This window comes from Eurosta solidaginis, chromosome X (genome assembly GCF_040869045.1).
Source record: "Eurosta solidaginis isolate ZX-2024a chromosome X, ASM4086904v1, whole genome shotgun sequence".
Classification (NCBI taxonomy): Eukaryota; Metazoa; Arthropoda; class Insecta; order Diptera; family Tephritidae; genus Eurosta; species Eurosta solidaginis.
The window spans coordinates 25,734,918-25,756,181 of record NC_090324.1 but is presented as its reverse complement, the minus strand read 5'-3'; the positions used below and the strand labels follow the sequence as shown (position 1 = coordinate 25,756,181).

General features: G+C 37.4%; 1 protein-coding gene and 1 pseudogene across 1 annotated transcript in view; one reads left to right on the top strand and one right to left on the bottom strand.

Moving 5' to 3' along the window:
- The window catches only part of Syt7 (Synaptotagmin 7), a 1,421,749-nt gene that overhangs the window by 661,235 nt on the left and 739,250 nt on the right, over positions 1 to 21,264 (top strand). The gene's annotated exons all lie outside the window — the stretch shown is intronic.
- LOC137234374 (uncharacterized) lies at positions 597 to 4,140 on the bottom strand (annotated as a pseudogene).

Sequence of the window (21,264 nt, the reverse complement as noted above, 5' to 3'; positions counted from 1 at the left end):
GGCAAAGTAGACGGTTTCCTGGTCGAGGACAACCGTTGAATCGTGGGAAAAGTCTCCGGTTTTAAGGGGAAGCTTCCCCACACAGTTGTACCAGCATGTATGAATATGTGTACGGACAACATAACCCTACCTATGTATACATATACATGCATGTGGGCGAACTAGTGGTCGATAAAGTGGTGATATTAGAGTGCCGCGGGTTAATATGAATTTAGGCCTCGGGCCAAAACATCTCCCTTTCCTCTTATTCTGAACAATGTTCGAAAAAGCGGAAACCGGTTATGTGAGAAAAGTGGGTATTATGAATGTGAGGGAGAGGGAAATTTCTCTGCCATTTTGTAGGAGTTTTTTCACTTGTTTAATTAAAGGGAATGCATGAAAGTAGTTAAAGGAAATTGGTTCTTTTAAGAGAATAGCTCTTGAATTCCAGCGAGCGTTGCTGAGCGGTGAAAGAACTTTGAATTTTATGTATGGAAATTTGTTGTTTATGTCATAGTGCTTAAAACCTTGTCCTAGTTCATATAAAAACTGCATATCATCACGCCATTTTATAGATTTTATTTCTAATTTATCTCCGGTTTGTTTGTAGTTTTATTTCAGATTGTCGTAGTAATTATCAATTCGGAAAATTTATCATAAGAGATGTTTGGTGATATTGACTTTCGAACAAGTAACTCATCCATTACATGCTTCAAAATTAAATCTAGCACGTGATGTTGGCAACTAATATACTGCGGCGGGGACCAACCTTTTTTCTCAAAACAAGTCTGTAGTGACTTTACAACTCCATTATTTTTTCCGGTATTAACGTTTGTTGTATCACAAGCTATCATTTTGACGGAATTCCACAGCTGAAATTTATCCAGGTCATTTTTAATTGCTTCAAAAGTTATAGAAAATTAAAATTAAGTTTTAAAAATATATTATTAAATAGGTACCTTCAAAAATAGTCAAACTTTTCCCGTTTTCAAGAACCATGACCGCTACCTTTACTTCTTTTGTTTCATTTGTCAACACACGGCCTGCACTTCTTTTTTCCGACATTTCTTGCTATCAAAATGAACACACAAAATATCATATCTTAAGACAGTTTTATAATTTTCCTCCAAACGTTGCGCTGCTTTTATCGATGCTTTGTAAATACCAGATTGTGACGGTGTTGCTAAATCAATTCTTTCTTTTGCCAACTCATTACATATTTTAGCGGCATTTTTGGTGCTAACACTGGCTTTTGTAACCATTGCCACTGTTGCTTTTGTTGAACACTTCATTTGTTTGATTCTTGAAAGAGCTTGATATTCAGCAGCAGATGGGCTGTATTATTGCTGGATAGTTTCGGTTGATGATGTAGAACTGTCGAGTTCATTTTCATTAATACACAAGGTGCTTTTAACATTTCCTTCATTATCTTTTTGTTTAAAAAGAGCAGCTTTGGAGGGATACACATCAAGAGCTTTAGCTTTCGTGTAACCAACTTCTCCATTCGTAGATATTTGAAGTTGATATAACGCTTTGTCCTCAGTACTTATCCAAATACCTTTTAAATTAGTTATACCACATAACTTCTTGAACCTCATTATGACATTTCTTGCACCCGGATATTTTAGAAATGTTGAACAATCATTTAAAATGTTTGTTATTTTCCGTTCTATAGATGAGCGTCTTATGCTTTGAAAGTTTAGTTTAGACCACAAATCAAACATTTCATTTGTAATAAGCTGGCATCTTTTCTTTTTTAATTTTTCCGTTTTCGCTAATTCATTATCCCTTCCTATTATAACGGTCTGTTTTGGAATCTTGTACAGTTCACTTAAGGCTTTTTCAATGTTATCGATATCTCTTCCTTTATTCTTGGATTTTTCAAAGATGGTTAAGTTATTTTTTCATTGCTTTGAACTTTTCAAAACTTCATCACCACTTTTTTTAAAAGACATTATTGAACAAGACACCTCGAATGCTAAGAGACCATAAGCAAACTATATGTAATTGGCAAGTTGATGACACGCGCTTTGATTATTTCATAAACCATCTAATAGCCGTTATGTATTGTGTAGAAATACAAATAAAATACGAAAGACGAGCAAAACAAAACGAACAAAAAAAAAGGCGCAAATAAGTTCATTGCCTTTTAATTTGGCAAATGTATGGAATTTGCATTCAAATTTAATTTTTTGTTTCTGCGTGAAGTTTTTGCAATAAAATGAAAAAATAAAAACGCAGTTATTATTTTTTTCACTATTTCTCATCACGTGTTGCCATGTTAAATAGGTGTTAGAAAAATGTCATACCCCTAATGTACATTTTACCACAATATTCTCACTGTTAATACAACACAACAACAACCACAATATTCTTTATTTTAAGTCGAAAAGTATATCATAAGCAACGGAAGAGCTTTTGGTATATTTGATGCAGCCATCCAGAAATTGCGCAAGGATTTTTTAAGAAGGCTTAAATAGATTTTGGCATATGGCGAACTCAACTCGACTTGGCCGCCAGAAAATTTCTTTGCTGAATGAAAGCAGGCAACTCCGGCGGATTTGTGTTATCCCGCCGTCTTCTCCTTCTTATGCTCCTGATGTTGCTGTGGCACCAATTCATTACTCATTTCAGTGAATATCACATGAAATGCAATACTGTGCATTGTTTATATTTTTTTTCTAATTTTTAAACAAATTCCCAACAATAATTAAACTTTTCTATTTTTTAAATAAAATAAGAAATGCGGAACGAAATTTCAACAACAAAAACAGCTGACTTCGAGAATTCGAAAATTTATTCCCCAATTATTGTTCTCCCTAGTAGAAAAGAATTGGAGGAAATTTTCCGCGGGAATAAAAAAATCTGCGAGAAAAAAAATCCGAGGGAATATTTAGAATTGGGCTGATAGTAAATAGTATTTTCACATATACAAAATTTATGAAGATAAAAAAACAAAATTCAGTAAACTTCAACCAAAAAATATTATTAATTTATATATACATATTTTAACGAATTTAGGGAAAACCGCTTATACACTCCGTTGATTCATTCGCATATTTCTACTAAAGTCTAAACGTTTCGCCTTCTAGAACTGCTTTATATCCTGCTTGGTAATTGAGCTACATATATGCGTGTGTATGTGTGAGTAACAATTTCGGCTGATGACTAATCTGTGTGTGTGAGGTATCCCCTCGTTGCCTTGTACATAAGTGTGACTAGCTTTAATGTGTGCATTTAAATAAGAGTGGCTGCTTCATGTTTTTGTTGTTGCGTGATTATTAACTAGGCTAGTGATTCCAACATTAGCCACACTGCCCTCCACCTAAGTCTGATCGTCCCGATAAGACAAATCTCTCGATCCAACCGCTGCTAGCCTCTCCAAATGAAACACCCTTCTATTTCGTTGTTTCCCAATTGTTTTTATGCGGTAGATGACGTCGCTGATCCGCTTCACAACTTTGTACGTTCCTTCCCAGCTACATTGATATTTTGATGGAACACCTTTCCGCCGGTCAGGGTTGTATAACAGTACCAAATCTTTCTCCAAGAAACCTTCCGAATTGTTGTTCTCGCCGTACCTGTGTTCCATCCTACTACTCTGTTGTTTGGCCAATGAACTAGGGCTTGATCTTGACGGATTGTCTTTGCATAATCAGTATCGTCTTGACGTTCCACATGAGTAGTGCACCCTGGTTTGAAACCACTCTGGCATTCTTTCTGTGAAATTGTTTCCTTTGTTTTAGAGCGTCAATTAGGGTTTGCCAATGCCAGTGTTTTTCTCGCAGGTACCTTCGGTTTTGATTCGTTTGGCCTATCCCTTCCACATGGCGTTGTCCGGCCTGCTGTCTCTGACTTTCGTGGTCTTTGTAGAGTATCCTTCGCCAGCATTCGCTTACTGCTGAACCCGTTCTCAAAACTGTAGTTAAGTGGCACATCCTTGTCTTTATACTGCATAATCCTTTTCTGCATATCGATCCTGATGCCATGGTAAAATAATAAATCCACTCCCAATATGACTTCATCTACAATCACACACACCGAATTTGTGTAGGACCGGACCTTTCCAATTAAGACCTCACATACCACTTCTCCTTGCACTTGGTTATACTCGCCAGTGACCGTACGCAATCTTGCTCCAGGTAACGGTTTTGATCTCATGTTGACCAATTCAGATCGGATTAAAGAATGAGATGCCCCCGTATCTACAATCAGTGCAGCTCTTTGCCATGCACGTTTCCTCTGACGGTAAGGCTAATCAATTTTTTTTTTCGATTTGTGATACAGATATCATAGGACATTCAATAGATGGGGCAAGTTCTCGATCTTTACATCTGACTCGCTCTAGCTCATCTCCTCCAAATTTGCACTTAATACCGCTAATGCTGCTGGAACCACTAGGGTCAAAACCGCAACGACGTGCAATGTGTCCTGGCGTTCCGCATTTGGAGCATTTGATTACTCTGTCACTCCGCTTTTGCGATCCTTTCAACGCCTCTAATATAGTGTTCTTCCAGTCTGGCCTTTCTACTTCCACACGGCGTGCTTTGAAAGCTGGCTTACACAGAAGCGCTGCTGTTTCCTGAGTCAGCGCATGGGATACTGTTGGTTTTGGATTGCGTATGTCACTCGCTTTGTTTCAACGTCCCGTATTCCATTAATAAAGCTCTGAATTTTTACCATTTCGGTGTATCCACGGGTGCGTCCGCAATTGCTAGATGGGCCAGCATTTCGACAACAGACGCAAATTCCTGCAAAGTGTCATTCGCTTTTTGGTAACGGTTTTGCAATTCAATTTGGTATATCTATTTCATATGCTCGCTTCCGTAACGTCTCCCGACAGCGGCCATCAATGGTTCATAACTGTTCCGCTCGTGCTCTGAAATAGTCTGTAAGATTTCAGTAGCGGGCCCTTTCAATGCCACGAACAGTGCAGCAACTTTATCTTCAGCATGTCAGTTGTTCACTGCTGACTTCTTCTCATATTGAAGCTTGAATACTTGGAAAGGAAAAGATCTGTCAAAATCTGGGGTTTTTACCTTCGGATTGCTCGCTGGAACAGCTTATTTAGTTGTAACTGCTCCATAAGACTTTTCGACGCTTCTCTCTCGGCATTAATTTTACCCTCGAGTTGTAAAATTTTTTGCATCCTGTTCTTCCAGTTTCGCAAAGAGCTGCAATGATACCTGTTCCGAAATTTGTGTCGACATTACAGATACACGGGTGTCTTGCGCTTCCAGTTGATATGACATATATGACATTTCTGAAATGCGTGCCTCCTGTGACTCCAGCTGAGATGCCATTGTCGATGTTTGTGCAGATATTGCAGACAACATCATGTTAAAGTTTGTGCTCGTCACTGTCTGCGGTGTTTCGTTTTTTCTTCAATTTTTGTTGTTGTCTTGTCGCTATAAGAATGAAAGACATACTCTTCAGCACTGATTCCTCAAATACCATAGCTACCCTTAGTCGTGCTTGTAGCTCGGATTTGTTGCCAGTAGTATCCAACCCACTGGCTTCCAACTCCTCCTTCAGTTGCTGTATCTTCAATTCACTCAACTTTGCCATGTCTAAGTTGTATTAGAAATCTTCGGAATTTGTTCAACAATTCCTCTTGTGAAACCAATTGTAACGAATTTAGAGAATTCCACTTATTCCAAACCTTCTGCTAACGTTCGAATCGCTAATCTGTTGAATAAATAACTCCAATATTCAATAATACAAAATGGTCTTTATTAGACTACTTTGAGGGTACTTCACAATTTACAACATTTATACTTCACAACCAATAGCGTGCTTAAATCAAACCTGAATACTGACTGCTCAGCTTGCGCTGCTTTTATACGCTCCGTTGCTTCATTCGCATATTTCTATTAAAGTCTAGACGTTTCGCCTTATAGAACTGTTGTATATCCTGCTTTTAATTGAGCTAGATTGTGTATGTGTGAGTAACAATTTCGGCTGATGTGATGATCCTTTGCCGGATACAGATCCGGTACGCTCCGGTAATACAGCAGGTGCTAGCCCGCCCATCTCGGGAACGATTTATATGGCCACATTAAACCTCCAGGCCATCCCTCCCTCCCCACCCCCACGTTCCATGAGGAGCTGGGGTCGCCAGAGCCTCGTCTGTTCGTGAAACAGGATTTGCCACGTATAGGTGAGGTTGACAATTGGGTTTGGAGAAGCTATATATTGCGCTGGCAACCTGAAAGGGTTGCGCTACACAGCCCCTTGAATCTGGTATTTTAGTCGCCTCTTATGACAGGCATACCTACCGCGGTTATATTCTGACCCCCTAACCCGCTGCTGCTTCAAGTTTTTGTTGTTGCCTGATTATTAACCAGCCTAGTGATGTCAACATTTGCCACAATATGTATATATTGGTTTGCTTTGGTGTGTATAGGGTGTTGTACTTGTAGAGATCATTGTAGGGGTTTTCAGTACGTGCGTTCTCTTTCCGACGTTGTGTAATCTCGCTAATTCCCTGATTTATGAACTTTAAAGTGTGTACTTCAGGATTCAGTATCCGATACCGGATCCTGGATGTACCACCTTAATCCCCACCCTTTAGAAAACTACCCCGTGCAAACGCGTGTTGCAAGCCTCACACACAGCTGTTGCTGGAACAACCATGTGGGAGCTTCAGCATCCGCATTCGCTAATCAACGCTACAGAAAACACAAGATTTGTATTGAATAGTATACGAATTTATTGTAGTACCCTACCACCCCTAAGTGCCGCTTATGCAAACTTTGAAAACTACACAAGGAACCCTAAAGGTGCAGGGATACGACCCCCATCAATTTATCATGGTAGCACATATCACTCGCGACGGATAGCCCGCGATGTTGCAACAATGAAACCTACTTACCCTAACCTAAGAAGTGAATTAAGAGAATTGAAGATATAGGTAGAAATGTGGCATGGTTGCTGGCCCCTGCGAGGTCGTCGTATGGGGTGGGATACAACAACAAAATTATGAGAATCATGCCTGGTAAAATTTACAATGGAGAGACAAGATCAAGAGGTAGAAGAAGAGGAAGAAGCGTTAAAGAAGGGAAGGCCCGTCCAAAGTCAGGGGGAGTCTACCCACCCCTTCAGCGTATTGTACGCGAAGCCATGGGCGCTGTGCTGACTCCTCTTATTTTAGAGCGCCCCCAAAACCTGACTCAAGTCCGTCCGTTTGAAGGTCCCTCAAGTCATGTCGACAATCGCCCAGTCGTCACCCCTATCTAACCTCCATTACTCAGGTTCAACACCCTCACCAAAGGCCTACGAAACTTAGCCTTCCATCTTTTCAAATGTAAAATCTTCAAACATGGAATTTCATCTTACTAATATTTACAATTTCTGTTTTTTTTATTTAAATTATTATTATTACCCTATTCTTACAAATATCCAAATGTAATTCTAATCTAGCATTTAAATAATTCAACTCCAAATTTGATTATAACTTAGTATTTAATACAATTTTGTTAAACTTAACAGTACAACTAGCTATTTCCTATTTTTACTAAATCAATTTCTTAAACCACGAAAATGAAAGAAAGAGGTAATAACAAATGCAAAAACTTAAAGGCAAAAAAAGTAATGAAAAGAAAGAATAAAAAACAAAAAAACGCGACCAGCCAAAAATGAACACCCTAATGTATGCATTATTTTTTTTTCTTCCTAAACTCAACCAACTATCGCTTGCAAATATACGTCTTTTTAAGATAAATTGCTTGTATTCATATGTATATTGTCGGGCAAATAAAAATTCATTTGAGAATTTCGCAACTCTAATTCCTTACCTCGTATGTTCTTAATATGTGTGGCGGTGCAGTTCAAGTTTTCAGAACAAAAGTGGTGCTTAACAGCGAACATTTAAATTTTATTGTTCAACAAGTTTTCATTGTTCAGTTCGTTATTAACCTTTTTAATTGTGAAATAATAAAATAATGTTATTTCTAAATTTCAATAGGAAATATTTATTCCTTATTACCTATATTGGTGACCCCGATAAAAGTATATAACGTCTATCTCATAAGATGGTTCGAGATGAAGATCAGCTCGTTACCCTTCGCGAAGAAAATGAGGAGCTTCAACGACACATTGACGAATTAAGCCAACAAGCGCAACAACAACATAAGCGTCAATTGAAGCATCAGTAGCAGCAGCCACCATCACCTCAACCACGACAACAGCAGCAGCATCAGGATTATGATTTAGCAGCTAACTTCGCTGATCATCGCCCTGTAGTTCATCGTGTTGCAGTAAAACTGCCGCCTTTTTGGTCTGACAAACCAAAGTTATGGTTTTTGCAGGCAGATTCGCAATTTTCGTTGTCCGATATCACACAAGAGGTAACAAAGTTCCATTATGTTGTTTCGCAGCTGGACACACGTATCGCATTGGAAATCGATGACGTTATAGAAAATCCTCCTCCGCTGTATCCATACACATTTTTTCGCACAAAATTGATTGATCGTTTGTCTGCGTCTGAGGAACAATGAGTCCGCCAATTATCAGTGAGGAAGAGCTCGGCGATCGCAAACCATCGCAGTTTATTCGCCACTTATGCTCTCTCGCTGGTTCAACTATCGTGCAGGATAACCTCCTTCGTCAACTCTGGCTTAAACGTCTTCCGTCCAACGTCCAGGCTATCCTTGCGACTCAATCTGAATTGCAGCTCGAAAACATTGCGGAGCTTGCTGACAATATTTTCGAAGTCCCACCGAGCACACCGACTTTCACTGTAAATGCAGCGCTCAGCGATAAAAGTATCGAAGGCAACTTATTAAATAAGATTGCTGATCTACAAAAGCAAGTGGCCGAATTGTCTGCTTTTCGTTCGTGCCCTCATTATTACCATAGTTCTTCCAACAGCTCACGACGTCGTAGCAAATCTCAAAATCGAGCAACTCTAACCAGCAAATTTGTTGGTACCATAAAAATTCCAGGACAAAGCAAAAAAATGTATAAGTCCCTGTAATTATTTGGAAAACGGAAAAAGCAGTCTGTGAACGCGTTATCAGACTGCTTGTCAACCAGTTGCCGCCCAATTGTCACTGATAAAATATCTAAACATCGCTTTCTCGTCGATACTGGTTCTGAGTTATATTGCTGTCCTCGGCGTATATTACGTGATCGTCGTTCTCATGCCAGTTACGATTTGTGTGCTGCAAATGGAAGCAACATCAAAACATATGGTTTTCTAACCTTGAATCTCAACTTAGGACTTCGTCGTGATTTTCCATGGAGATTTATCGTCGCTGACGTCGATCTACCAATAATTGGATCTGATTTTCTTGCTTATTATCACCTTTTACCGGATTGTCGTACAAAACGCATCGTCGACGTCACATCTGGTCTTCAAGTACACGGTTTTCCTCAGTCTTCTTCGCAAAGCAGTGTTAAAGCAGTTCAGGATTCGTCGACTTTCGGTGCTCCCATTTCTCAATTTCCTGAAATTACTCGTCCACCAGGTTTACCTCGTAATATAAAACACGAGACTGTTCATCACATTCCTACAACTACTGGACCACCGGTGACATGCAAAGTACGACGCTTAAATCCTGAGAAATTAAAAATAGCTAAACAAGAATTCGACGCTATATTACAGGCTGGTACAACTCGTCCATCAGATAGTTCCTGGTCATCGCCTTTATACTTGGCACCAAAAAGTGATTAAACTTGGCGCCCTTGTGAAAATTTTCGTGCATTGAATGCTCGAACTATCCCACATACCCTGTCCGTCACATTCACGATGTCACTCACTTTATCGATGATTGTACGGTATTTTCGAAAATTGATCTTGTTAAAGCTTATCAACAAATTCCTGTAGCCGAAGATGACATTTCCAAAACTGCTATTATTACTCCATTTGGCCTTTTTGAATTTCCATTCATAACTTTTGGACTTCGAAACGCTGGCCAAACCTTTGAAAGGTTCATGGATGAGGTTTTGCGAAGTTTAAATTTTTGTTTCGTTTATATGGATGAAATTCTCATTTTCTCTCGTTCCAAAGAAGAGCACGAACGCCACCTTGAAATCAGTTTTGAATGTCTAGCAAAATATGGATTGGCGACCAACGTCAAAGAGTGTACTTTTGGAGTTAATGAAATTCCTTTTATTAGTTATATCATCTCTTCTGCTGGAATACAAGCTCCAGAAAAGCGCGTCCGGGCAATCAAGGACTTTCCGTTGCCAAAAACAGCACAAGGTCCTCGACGTTTTCTTGAAATGTCAAACTTCTATCGCAGATTCATTCGCATGTTTCTGAGTACGAAGCTCCATTGAATAATGCAATCAACAACGCACTCCTGAAATAATCTCAACCAATCAATGGGACATTTGAACTGGAATAAGCTTTCATAACCTGTAATAACTGTATCTCTTCTGCTTCACTTCTGGTTCATCCTCACATTGCACAGTGTTTCGTGTGTTTCGTGTAGAACAAGCTAGCTGGACAAAATAAGTTTATGAGATTTTCCGTTTCATATGCAGTCATTTATTACAACTACGTCAATTTTTTCAGCCATATGTTCTTTTTTTTTTTATTGTTTTCCAAAATTTTACTTCATATGCATACATTTGCTTATTTCATATACAGTAACTCATGTGAATAAGTGACATAGATCCAAAAAAATTGAAAGGACTTAAGAATATTACTTTATTGTACTTAAATTGAATGGACTACAAATCTCAATACTGTAAAAAATTCTAAAAATTCGGAAAAAAAAATTAAAATTTTTTATGAAAATTCGTCGAATTTTTCAAACATTTTTTAAATATAATTTAGTTTTTGTTATAGATCGTGACAAATTTTCTTATGGGAAATTAGTTAAAATAAATTTGCGAAAGCGAAAATTGTACGAATTGTCCAAAAAGGGGTGTCTACTTATTTATGTGAGTGACTGTACATATGTACTTACATATTTTGTATTTATTTGAGTATTTATCCTGGCACTACAATTTTTACAAAATTATTTTATAGTACCAGTCAGGAATATAAAAGTGAATTACAATAATAATAATAACAATGTAAATATCTAAGTAAATTATGTGAAAATTACTTATTAAAAAAATTTAAAAGTAAAGTATCATACAAAGTAGAAAAGCCAATAGATTTAAATTAAATAAAACCTGATCCAAAAAAAAATTATAGGGTAGGTTATCTTTTATAATTATGTTATTATTCGCTATCATCACTTTCATTCTATGAGTCACTTGTGGAATAGTCATGAGCATCAGCAACACTAATGTGAAAGCTTGAAACAACTGGGGTATTTATTGACTCCTCAACATAATCGGACTTCTGACTTTTAAAAGTTTTCTTAGGTATCTCCCTAAAACTGTTAACTAAAGCATCCGATGTTATAAGCAACATATTCATAAGATCTCTATTCATGGCTTCACGCGACTGCTTTTATGCGTTATCATCCCTGAATCGGCTTCCTCAGAAAGTTGACTAATAGGTAAAATTGCTGATTTTATAATATGTACTTATACTATGCACTAAGATTTTATGAACTGTAACAGGCATATTAAACCATGGATAGAGATCTATGTATAGTTTTTTAGTCTCGACCGCAAATTTTTCAAATCTTTGGATATTTATATTTACCCAGATGCTAATGCGCGAAGGAGTGTCGAATCTTTTGATGAGCGTTAATCCAATTCCGTAATCTCAGCACTAGCCTCAGAATTTTCGAAAAACCTACGAGCAGTGTTTCCGTCATTGGTATTGCCGAAACCTGGTTTGGTTTATCTACTATCAATCCAAATACACATTTAAATTTATTCTGGATTTCGTTGGAACGTAGCTTTACACTCTCTTTATCTGCCTCACTCCTAAGCTGCCATTTTTTTACTTCGAGGCGATAACTTATGTGAAGCAAGCATTCAAAACATCTTATCTATGCATGTAGAGTAGACAAACCAAAATCAATATTATCTCGGTTAGCCGTAAAGTCCCGTAACTCATTATTCATATCTTTTGGAGTGGAACCACAAATATAACACTTTTGTGCGGAAGAAGTTTCAGTCAAAGCATTGCAAACTTTTCGGTCAATCATTGTTAGAAGCATATTGTGATTTACGGAAACTTCGTATTCTTCGAGCATGTACTTTGTTGGCTACAACGCATTTATCTCCTCTAAAAGTTTGTTTGTTTCAAAACGATAAAATCTTTTGTTTCCTTAGAAAAAATAAATTTAATTGGACGACAATACATGATAGAAGAAGGTCGAGGATTCTGCCAAACAATGTTACCTTTTTCATCCTGTAATTGAAGAGGAACGAAAGAAAATATAAACAAAAACTCATCAGTGTCAGAACTGCATATAAACTTTTGCTTATATGTGCTATGGCCAGAGCATTCATCGCAACCATACTTGCTGATTAAAGTATACGTCAAGTTTGTAGGTAATAAACTAACAAAAACTTCTTGATTTGCTAAAACTAAACGCTCAACAGTTTTATCTAATAGGGACCGGACATTAATTTCCGCACGTGTTTCACACACATCAATTTCATTTGGATAGCATTCTGCCTTAGCTTTTCTTAGACTATAAAATGATGGATAAACCTTATGGCCTGCCTTGATGCTCCACTTCCGAGTCGTATTGTACACATGAGTCGTCGACTTGCTATCTACGTAGTATGCTAAAGCTTCTACATTGCTCAAGCATCTTGCATCTGGCTCACATGTCATCTTTTTGCCGAATATTTGAGTGGTTTCCTATGATTTTTGTATAATGTTAGCAACATTTCTGTTGCCGGACATACGCGTTGATACTTCTGCCGCATAAAGTAACTCACCAGGACTTCTAGATTGCAAGAGGTCATCCACTCGACGCCGTTTGGTTTTTTCACTTCAGCTAACAAAGTCCTTCCTTCGTCTTCCGGGGCCGGGGTTACCTGAAGAAGTGGTTGGTTTGTCTGATGGCAACTTTGAATCCACCGTTATTGTAAAGTTGAAGTCTGGACCCGAAAGCCACTCTGAGTTTTTATTCAAAAATCGCTCCTTATGGCTTCCAGAAGTGTTGCACTTTTGATCCAGCTTCGACGAATATGCCGATATTTGTAAGCTTAAACTTTTTATCGAATACTCGGCTGCTTCGCTTAAATCGTACCTAAGTAAAACAAAACTCAATAATTCTTTATATCTAGTTTCCTTCGAATGTTGAACCCAAATGTCAAAAAGCTCCGTTCTTGGTACGGTTATAACTAGACTGCTTTGTGTTGTTGATTTTCCGACAGGGTGAATAGTTGATGATTGTTTTGCTGCCATCTTAAGTGTCGTTGATCGTTCTGATTTGTTATCAGTAGTGCAGTATTTATATTACATTCAGGTATTGGCGTAGATGATAACAAATGGGGTTGTTTTGTGTAGCGTTCCTGTGTGGTTATACCTGCATTAGGATTGCTTTGTATGTACCTGTTTTTATGCCTTGGAGACTGGTGCGGTTGATTCTGGCAGGCCGAAGTCAGTGATCTTCGCCTTTTTGCTTTTGGTGTGCTCTTGTTAACCTTGCGCGTTTATTTTTATGTGATTTATGGCTACGTGTTTGTTCCCTGTACCTGGGAATTGGCTTTGCCGTTTGCAGATCAGCTTTAAAGGTTCAAATATCTCGTCGGAGCCGGTACGTACATACATCCTATTTTATATGTAGAGATAACTATATCTACAAAAGAAAAAACTAAAAACAGATGTGCAAAGAATTCGCAATGGTTTTTTTTCGACTATTAGAGAATACTTGCGACTATAACATATGTAAAATTTAGCCCGGATGTCCGCGGATGTATGTAACTTTTTTGTCCCTAAAGTCAAAAATATAGAGAAAAAATACCTTTTCTTCTTAATAACGGAATGTTAAATATATTGAAAATACTCTAATTGCGAAAGAATTACTATTAAACAATTTTACTTACCTTCGAGCTTAGAATCCATCAAATATTATATATAAAAGAAAATGAAATATAAATAAAATAAATATGAAGCTTAATATTCAACAAGAATTTTGCAAATTAATCAATCCATTTTACGGCCACTCCTGCCTTCTTACTTCAATTACTCAATATATATGAGCAAAAATATCAAAAAAAAGCAAAAATCCCGTTATTTTGTTTGTTTACTTTCATTTCTCGTTACACTTTTCTTGGAATAAGAACTTTGTTTTTGTCCAGCTAGCTTGTTCTACACGAAACATTGTGCATTGGTGCGCGTCTTGGTTTGTTTACAGATGCTTCGAACCTTTCAGTCGGGCATGTTTACAACAGTTTGTCGATGGCGCGTGGAAACCTCATGCATTCTTCTCGAAGAAAATGTCCTCAAAAGAATGCTCTTGGCCTGCTTTCTATCGTGAACTTCTTGCGATCTATGCTGCAATCCAGGACTTTCGTCATTTACACCAATAACAAATGATTCATTTACGCTTGTCAACAAAAACGTGAAAGCTTCCACCAGTTCAACTAAGACAACTCTCATTCATTGCAGAATTTTCAACAGATATGCAACACATCAAAGGAACCGACAATGTCGTTGCTGATACACTCCCACGAATTGAAGCTGTGTCTACACCGTTGGATTACAAGTTGCTGGTTGAATCTTAAGAAGAAGACGTTGAACTTAAGAGAATTACTCAAGAAAATTATTCTCTCTGCATCGAGCGTGTGCCAATTCCTGGTTCCTCACTTACTGTGTTCTATGATACATTAACAGGAAAAGCTCGGCCATTCATCACATCACCGTTTCGTCGTTCTATTTTTGATCAGCTACATAACCTGAACCATCCAGGTGACAATGCTTCGCTCAAGTTAATCAGCGATCGTTTTGTGTAGCCGTCAATGAATAAAGACTGTCGAAATTGGGCTCGTGCTTGTAATGATTGTCAACGATCAAAAATTTCACGCCATGTTCACGCTTCACTTGAAAATTTTGAAACTCCAACAAAGAGATTTTCCCGAATTCACATTGATCTGATTGGTCCACTTCCACTTGCATGTTCTTTTCAATATTGCTTGACTGTCATCGATCGTTTTACTCTATGCCCTGAGGTATATCCTTTGCAGAACATAACTGCAGTTAATGTGACTCATGCACTTTTTGATTGTTGTATATCTCATTTTGGCGTTCATGAAATTATAACTCAGATCATGGAGCTCAATTTCCTTCTCATCTTTTCAAAATTTTTGTTAAACAATTCGGAATTCGACATTATTTCACTACAGGTTGGCATCTGCTGCAAATGGGTTAGTTGAACGAATACACCGTCTCTTCAAAGCCGCAGTCATGGCTCATTCCGACGTTGACTGGGTTCGGGCTTTGTCTCTAGTTCTACTTAGAATTCGCTCAGCTTTTAAAAAGATATCAAGGTTACTTCCTCTGAAATGGTTTACGATGAAACGATTCGTTTGCCATTTGAATTTCTTTCTTCAAGTCTTGACCACAAAATTTCCGATGATACATGGAGTTTTCTTTCAAGTTTACGTGAATTTATGTCGCGTTTACGTCCACTTCCAGCCTCAAGACACTGTCAATCTGAAGTTTTTGTTTTCAAGGAACTTTCGAACATCAGTCATGCCTTTCTTAAAGGTGGATCATTTCTTAAAGCACTCCAGTCTCCATACACCGGCCTGTATGAAATAATTAATCGCGATAAAAAAAACAGTCACACTCAAAATTCGGAATGAACTAACTAAAGTCTCTATTGATCGTGTAAAACCAGCTTTTGTTATTCAAGATGACATTGTTTCAACACCTATTCCTACTTCTTCATCTGTTCCTGTTTCAACGTCTGTACATGTTCCTGTTCCTAAAAATGCACCAGTTCCATAATACGAGACCCGTTTCGGCAGGAAAATTCGATTTCGAGAAATTTTGGATTTATAGCCAAATTCTCTACCAAGGGGGGTAGTATGGCGGTGCAGTTCAAGTTTTCAGAACAAAAGTGGTGCTTAGCAAAGAACAGAATTTGTGCAGAGAATTTGTGGAGGAGAAAAAAATTCGTACACATACCTACATACTTCGCCCAAGCAGGGTTCAGTGGAATTCAGAGTTGGATGCCTGGCTCATTCACTCGTGATAGCGAGCAACGAGTGAATCATCCAGGGCAATCAGCAATGAGTGAATAAAATAAAAAGTAGCCAAAATTTGTAAAAAATGGAAACAACTTCTGACGGCCGGAAAAATAAGATAAGCAAACCAAATTATTTTTTTTATGGGACGCTGCCGTTTACAACTAGAGAAATTATTAATTAAACTATGTTGAATGAATCTGAAACAAACAAAAAAAACCCCGAAGGAAAAGTAACGCGAAAAAAAACTAACTAAACTACTAAACTAAAAGGAGTACACGTCGATGACCATGTGCTTAACAAAAAAACGTATGCAAACAAGAAAATCAAAGTAAACTAAAAAAAAAAGTTCTAACTATGGTTTTTCATGTAAGTTGGCAAAAAAAAAAAATTAGTGTGGAAATAAACTTCGAAACTCAAAAAAATTGTAAAATTCAAATTAAAAAAAGGAGAAAAAAAGCAAGGTTTTATTTTGTGGCTCCAGCGGCGGTTAGCTTTGGCCCGCCGCTGAATTACTGTTTGCGCTGTCAGCGATCCGTCGCTGCGCTGCCGGTGATGTTGGCGTTAGCGCTAGCAGCGTTTGTTGAATATGACGTTGGTGTCGTCGCCACTCCTGTTGCTCTGGCTCTTTTGGCACTGACGCTGTCTTTGGTGCTAATAGTTGGTGATGACGAGGTATCGGTGCTCTAGAGCGGTGACCCAATCCCGTTGCGTATCTCTCTCTCTCCCTCTCTGGGTCTGTGTAGAACAAAACTCCCGTCGCTATGTATTAGCGGTCGATGCACCTTGGGGTGTTTCCCAAATCCCAGTTGTATGTTGGTAGGTATAGCCAAATTGATGTTTTTGGGGTTTAGGCCTTTATCTGCGTCCTGCCACTAGTAATCTGTAAAGATATACAAAAAAAGATACCCTTGGTCATTTTTGGGAAATATTCATGTATCTGGTGTTCGCAATTAGGTACACACATATATACGCGTATGCTTTCTTGGCAACGATTATTAACTTTTTTCTGTTGGGTGTTCATATATTGGCCAATGGATTTGCATACCAGTATGTATGTATGTATGTGCATATAAATCTGAAATTTAGCCTGATTTGGATTTTACTGTCTTCCTTTCCATTATAATTTACTTCTTATTTAATTTAATTTTCGTTTAATTTAATTTTTTAAATATAAACGAGCTCTATGCCAAATAATTGTATATTCTTAATAAAACACAATACGTGAATTTTTGATATACAATTATATTATTTAATTTGTCGATATTTCGACTTCAGTCTGAAGTCATCATCAGGACTAGGTACGAAAAGAACAAACATATATATTAAAATCATAAAAATACATATTTGCACAAGTACAGAACTTACATTTTTGAATGCAATATGTCGACTAGTGTAACAAAAATATAAGTTTACGAACAGTGCAACGCAAATAACAATAAAATGTAAATAACACACAGCCGTTATCATAAACAAAAAATGAACATAAGCAGAAAGTTATCTAAATGAATAGTGAGCGCCGCTCAAGTGATATCAGCTGCAGTCTGCTGGTGAACTCTTGGTAAACAGTGGGAGATGCTCTAATCTATTATTGTTGTTGTTGTTGATGAGCTGCCTAAAGGCAGAGGCAATACCAATTGTATCAGATTTGAAGTTCATGCGTTTGTCGCTGCGTGTATTTATTATGTGCAGCATCTCTAATATGTAGCGTTTGTTGTAATTCCTCTCTTGCTGTAGAATTTCTACATTTTCTAAATCGGGAGAGTGTCCGGTTTCTCTGCAATGCTGTGTTAGCGCTGTGTATACTTTGTCGCATACGTGGGACCCGTCGCCATTACATAGCATTTTATATATCAAGTCCGATTTCTCATATTTATCTATTCTACTCTTGGTATTACTGAAAATTTTCCGCAACGTATTATTGTAGGTAAGGGCTAAATTACATTTCTCTTTGTCATAAATATTTGAATATTTTATTCTGTTAGACAGGCCTGACACATATGTAGTCGATTTATATATTTTATTATTTTCGGCATTTTTCCTCGCAGTGGGTTTCTTATAATAATCTCTTATAAAGTTTTTTATTTTGCGTGTAGGAAATTCATTATTTTCTAGAACATTTATTATTATTTTAATGTTTTCTTTATGATAAACTTCATCGCTGATCGAGAGAACTCTGTTGATAAAATTTCTGGCCGTATTGACTATTGTAGATTTGTCATGTTTAGAATTAAAGTTAATTAATCTACCTGACGCGGTAGGTTTTTTGTACCAATCAAAACATAATTGGTTATTCTTTTTTATAACAAGAGTATCGAGAAACGGTAGTTTTCCATCCTTCTCCACCTCAATTTTAAATTTAATACTCCTGTTGTATCCATTTAGAATGTTTAGAAATTCTTCCACCGTATTAGTTTTCACAATTGCGAAAAGGTCATCGACGTATTTGGTAAGCAAACGTGGCTTATAAGGGGAGTCATCTTCAAATTTCTCCAGTAATTTTTCCATTACAATGTCTGCTATGACGGGGGATGCTGGGGAACCCATGGGCATACCGCAACGTTGCTCGTAAATTTTATTGTTTAATTTAAAATATCTATTATCTCTAATGCAGAAAAGCACAACTTCTAGAAAAAGTTCTTTTGTGAGTGTGGTGTGGTTCTTTATCTGGTTCCACTTAGATGCTATAATTTCTAAGGCATGATCTACGGGAATGCTGGGAAAAAGTGAGATGACATCAAGTGACACGAGACTCTCATCATCATATAGGTATGTATCTTTTATTTTGTTTTTAAATTCAATTGAGTCTTTTACGTTATATTTGGGCGACTTGGTTATGTTTGTGAGAATATTAACCACATACTTGCATAAATTGTACGAAGGGGAGTTGACAGACGAACAAATAGGTCTTAATGGGATATCTGCTTTATGAATTTTGGGCAGGCCATATAATCTAGGTGCATTGAACGTTTTGCTTATTAGTTTGTATTTCTCTTTTAAATCTATAACTTTGTTTTTAAACAATTTTTCTACAATCTCGTTATTTTTTTCTTGTAATTTATTAGTGGGATCTCGTTTCGATACCCGGTATGCCGAAATGTCATTTACCAAAAGTTGTAACTTCTTTTCATAGTCTGACTTATCCATTAAAACGGTAGCATTACACTTATCTGCATTCAGAACCAATAAGTCTTTGTTGTTTTTTAGAAAAGTGTTGGCCGAGTGTAGGGTATCTAATAAAAATTTGTCGCGCGCGCTATTTTTGGTTTTCTTAAGATGATCCCGTATTAGTGTTGTTAAATTATTCCTCTCAATCTCTTGCTGCTCTTTATCTTTGATAGTTTGAATGCAGTCTTCTCCGTCTGCTATCACCTTGAATAAAGGGAACCCACTATTTGTTATTGGCAAAGAGTATTTTGGACCTAAAGAGAGGAGCCACTGAATATCTGTAGGGATCTCGGTTTTCGTAGTATTATGAAACCAATGGGGTATATTTTTAATGTTAAGAGATTGCCTATGTATGGTTTCGAGTTTCTCGAATTTTTGTGTGTGTGTTTTCCTAATTGTTGTTGTAAGGTTGTTAATTAGGAGTTTCTCGCTTTCAAAAAACGCGGTAGAATTTTCTGCATCAAGAGTTTGGTTTATTTTGTTGGTTAATGTGCTTACCTCTCTTTCATTTTGTTTCTTATGTTCATATTTAAATTTTATGATGAGGTTCAAGAGTTTACATTCCACCGTTTCTATAAATTTTGTGAGAGCCTTATTGATGTTGTTGGGCAAATGCTTGTTGTTGGTGTTGCAGTTTAGTGCGTAAAAAATATTTTTGGTGGCGTTGTTTATGAATTTGGGTGTTATGCCACTTTTTCTGCAACTTACCAGAAACTTAATCGACTGTGTCAACTTAGCCAGCTGTTTTGTGCTTTATTGGTATCGATTTGTGTACTTCTTGATCTCTATACCATACTTGCTTTTCATATGTCTGTAGGTGTTTTTGTTGGTGCGGTGTGCTCTCCGTTCCATAATTATTTTTGTTGTTTACGGCCTTTGAATTATAACTTTTTAAATATAAACGAGCTCTAGGCCAAATATTTGTATATATAAAAAATGGCCGAAATCCGACTCGCTCACTTTTTCGATATCGAAAATTACGAAAAATGAAAAAAATGCCATAATTCTATACCAAATACGAAAAAAGGTATTAAACGTGGTAATTGGATTGGTATATTGTCGCAAAATATAACTTCAGAAAAAAACTTTTTAAAATGGGTGTGACACCTATCATATTAAGTAGAAGAAAATGAAAAAGTTTTGCTGGACGAAATCAAAAGCCCTTGGAATCTTGGCAGGAATACTGTCCGTGGTAGTACATATATAAATAAATTAGCGGTACACGACAGATGATGTTCTGGGTCACCCTGGTCCACATTTTGGTCGATATCTCGAAAACGCCTTTACATATACAACTACCGCCACTCCCTTTTAAAATACTCATTGACACCATTCATTTCATACCCGTATCGTACAAACACATTATAGAGTCAACCCTGGTCCACCTTTATAACGATATCTCGAAAAGGCGTCCACATATAGAACTAAGGCCCGCTCCATTTTAAAATACTCACTAACACTTTTCGTTTGATACCCATATCGTAGAAACAAATTCTAGAGTCACCCCTGGTCCACCTTTATGGCGATATCTCGAAAAGGCGTCCACCTATAGAACTAAGGCCCACTCCCTTTTAAAATACTCATTAACACCTTTCATTTGATACCCATATCGTACAAAAAAATTATAGAGTCACCCCTGGTCCAACATTATGGCGATATCTCGAAAAGGAATCCACCTATAGAGCTAAGGCCCACTCCCTTTTAAAATACCCATTAACACCTTTCGTTTGATACCCATATTGTACAAACGCATTCTAGGGTCACCTCTGGTCCACCTTTATGGCGATATCTCGAAAAGGAATCCACCTATAGAACTAAGGCCCACTCCCTTTTAAAATACTCATTATCACATTTCGTTTGATACCCATATTGTACAAACACATTCTAGAGTCAACCCTGGTCCACCTTTATATCCATATCTCGAAAAGGCGTCCACCTATAGAACTTAGGCCCACTCCCTTTTAAAATACTCATTAACACCTTTCGTTTGGTAACCATATTCTAGAAACAAATTCCAGAGTCACCCGTGGTCCACCTTTATAGCGATATCTC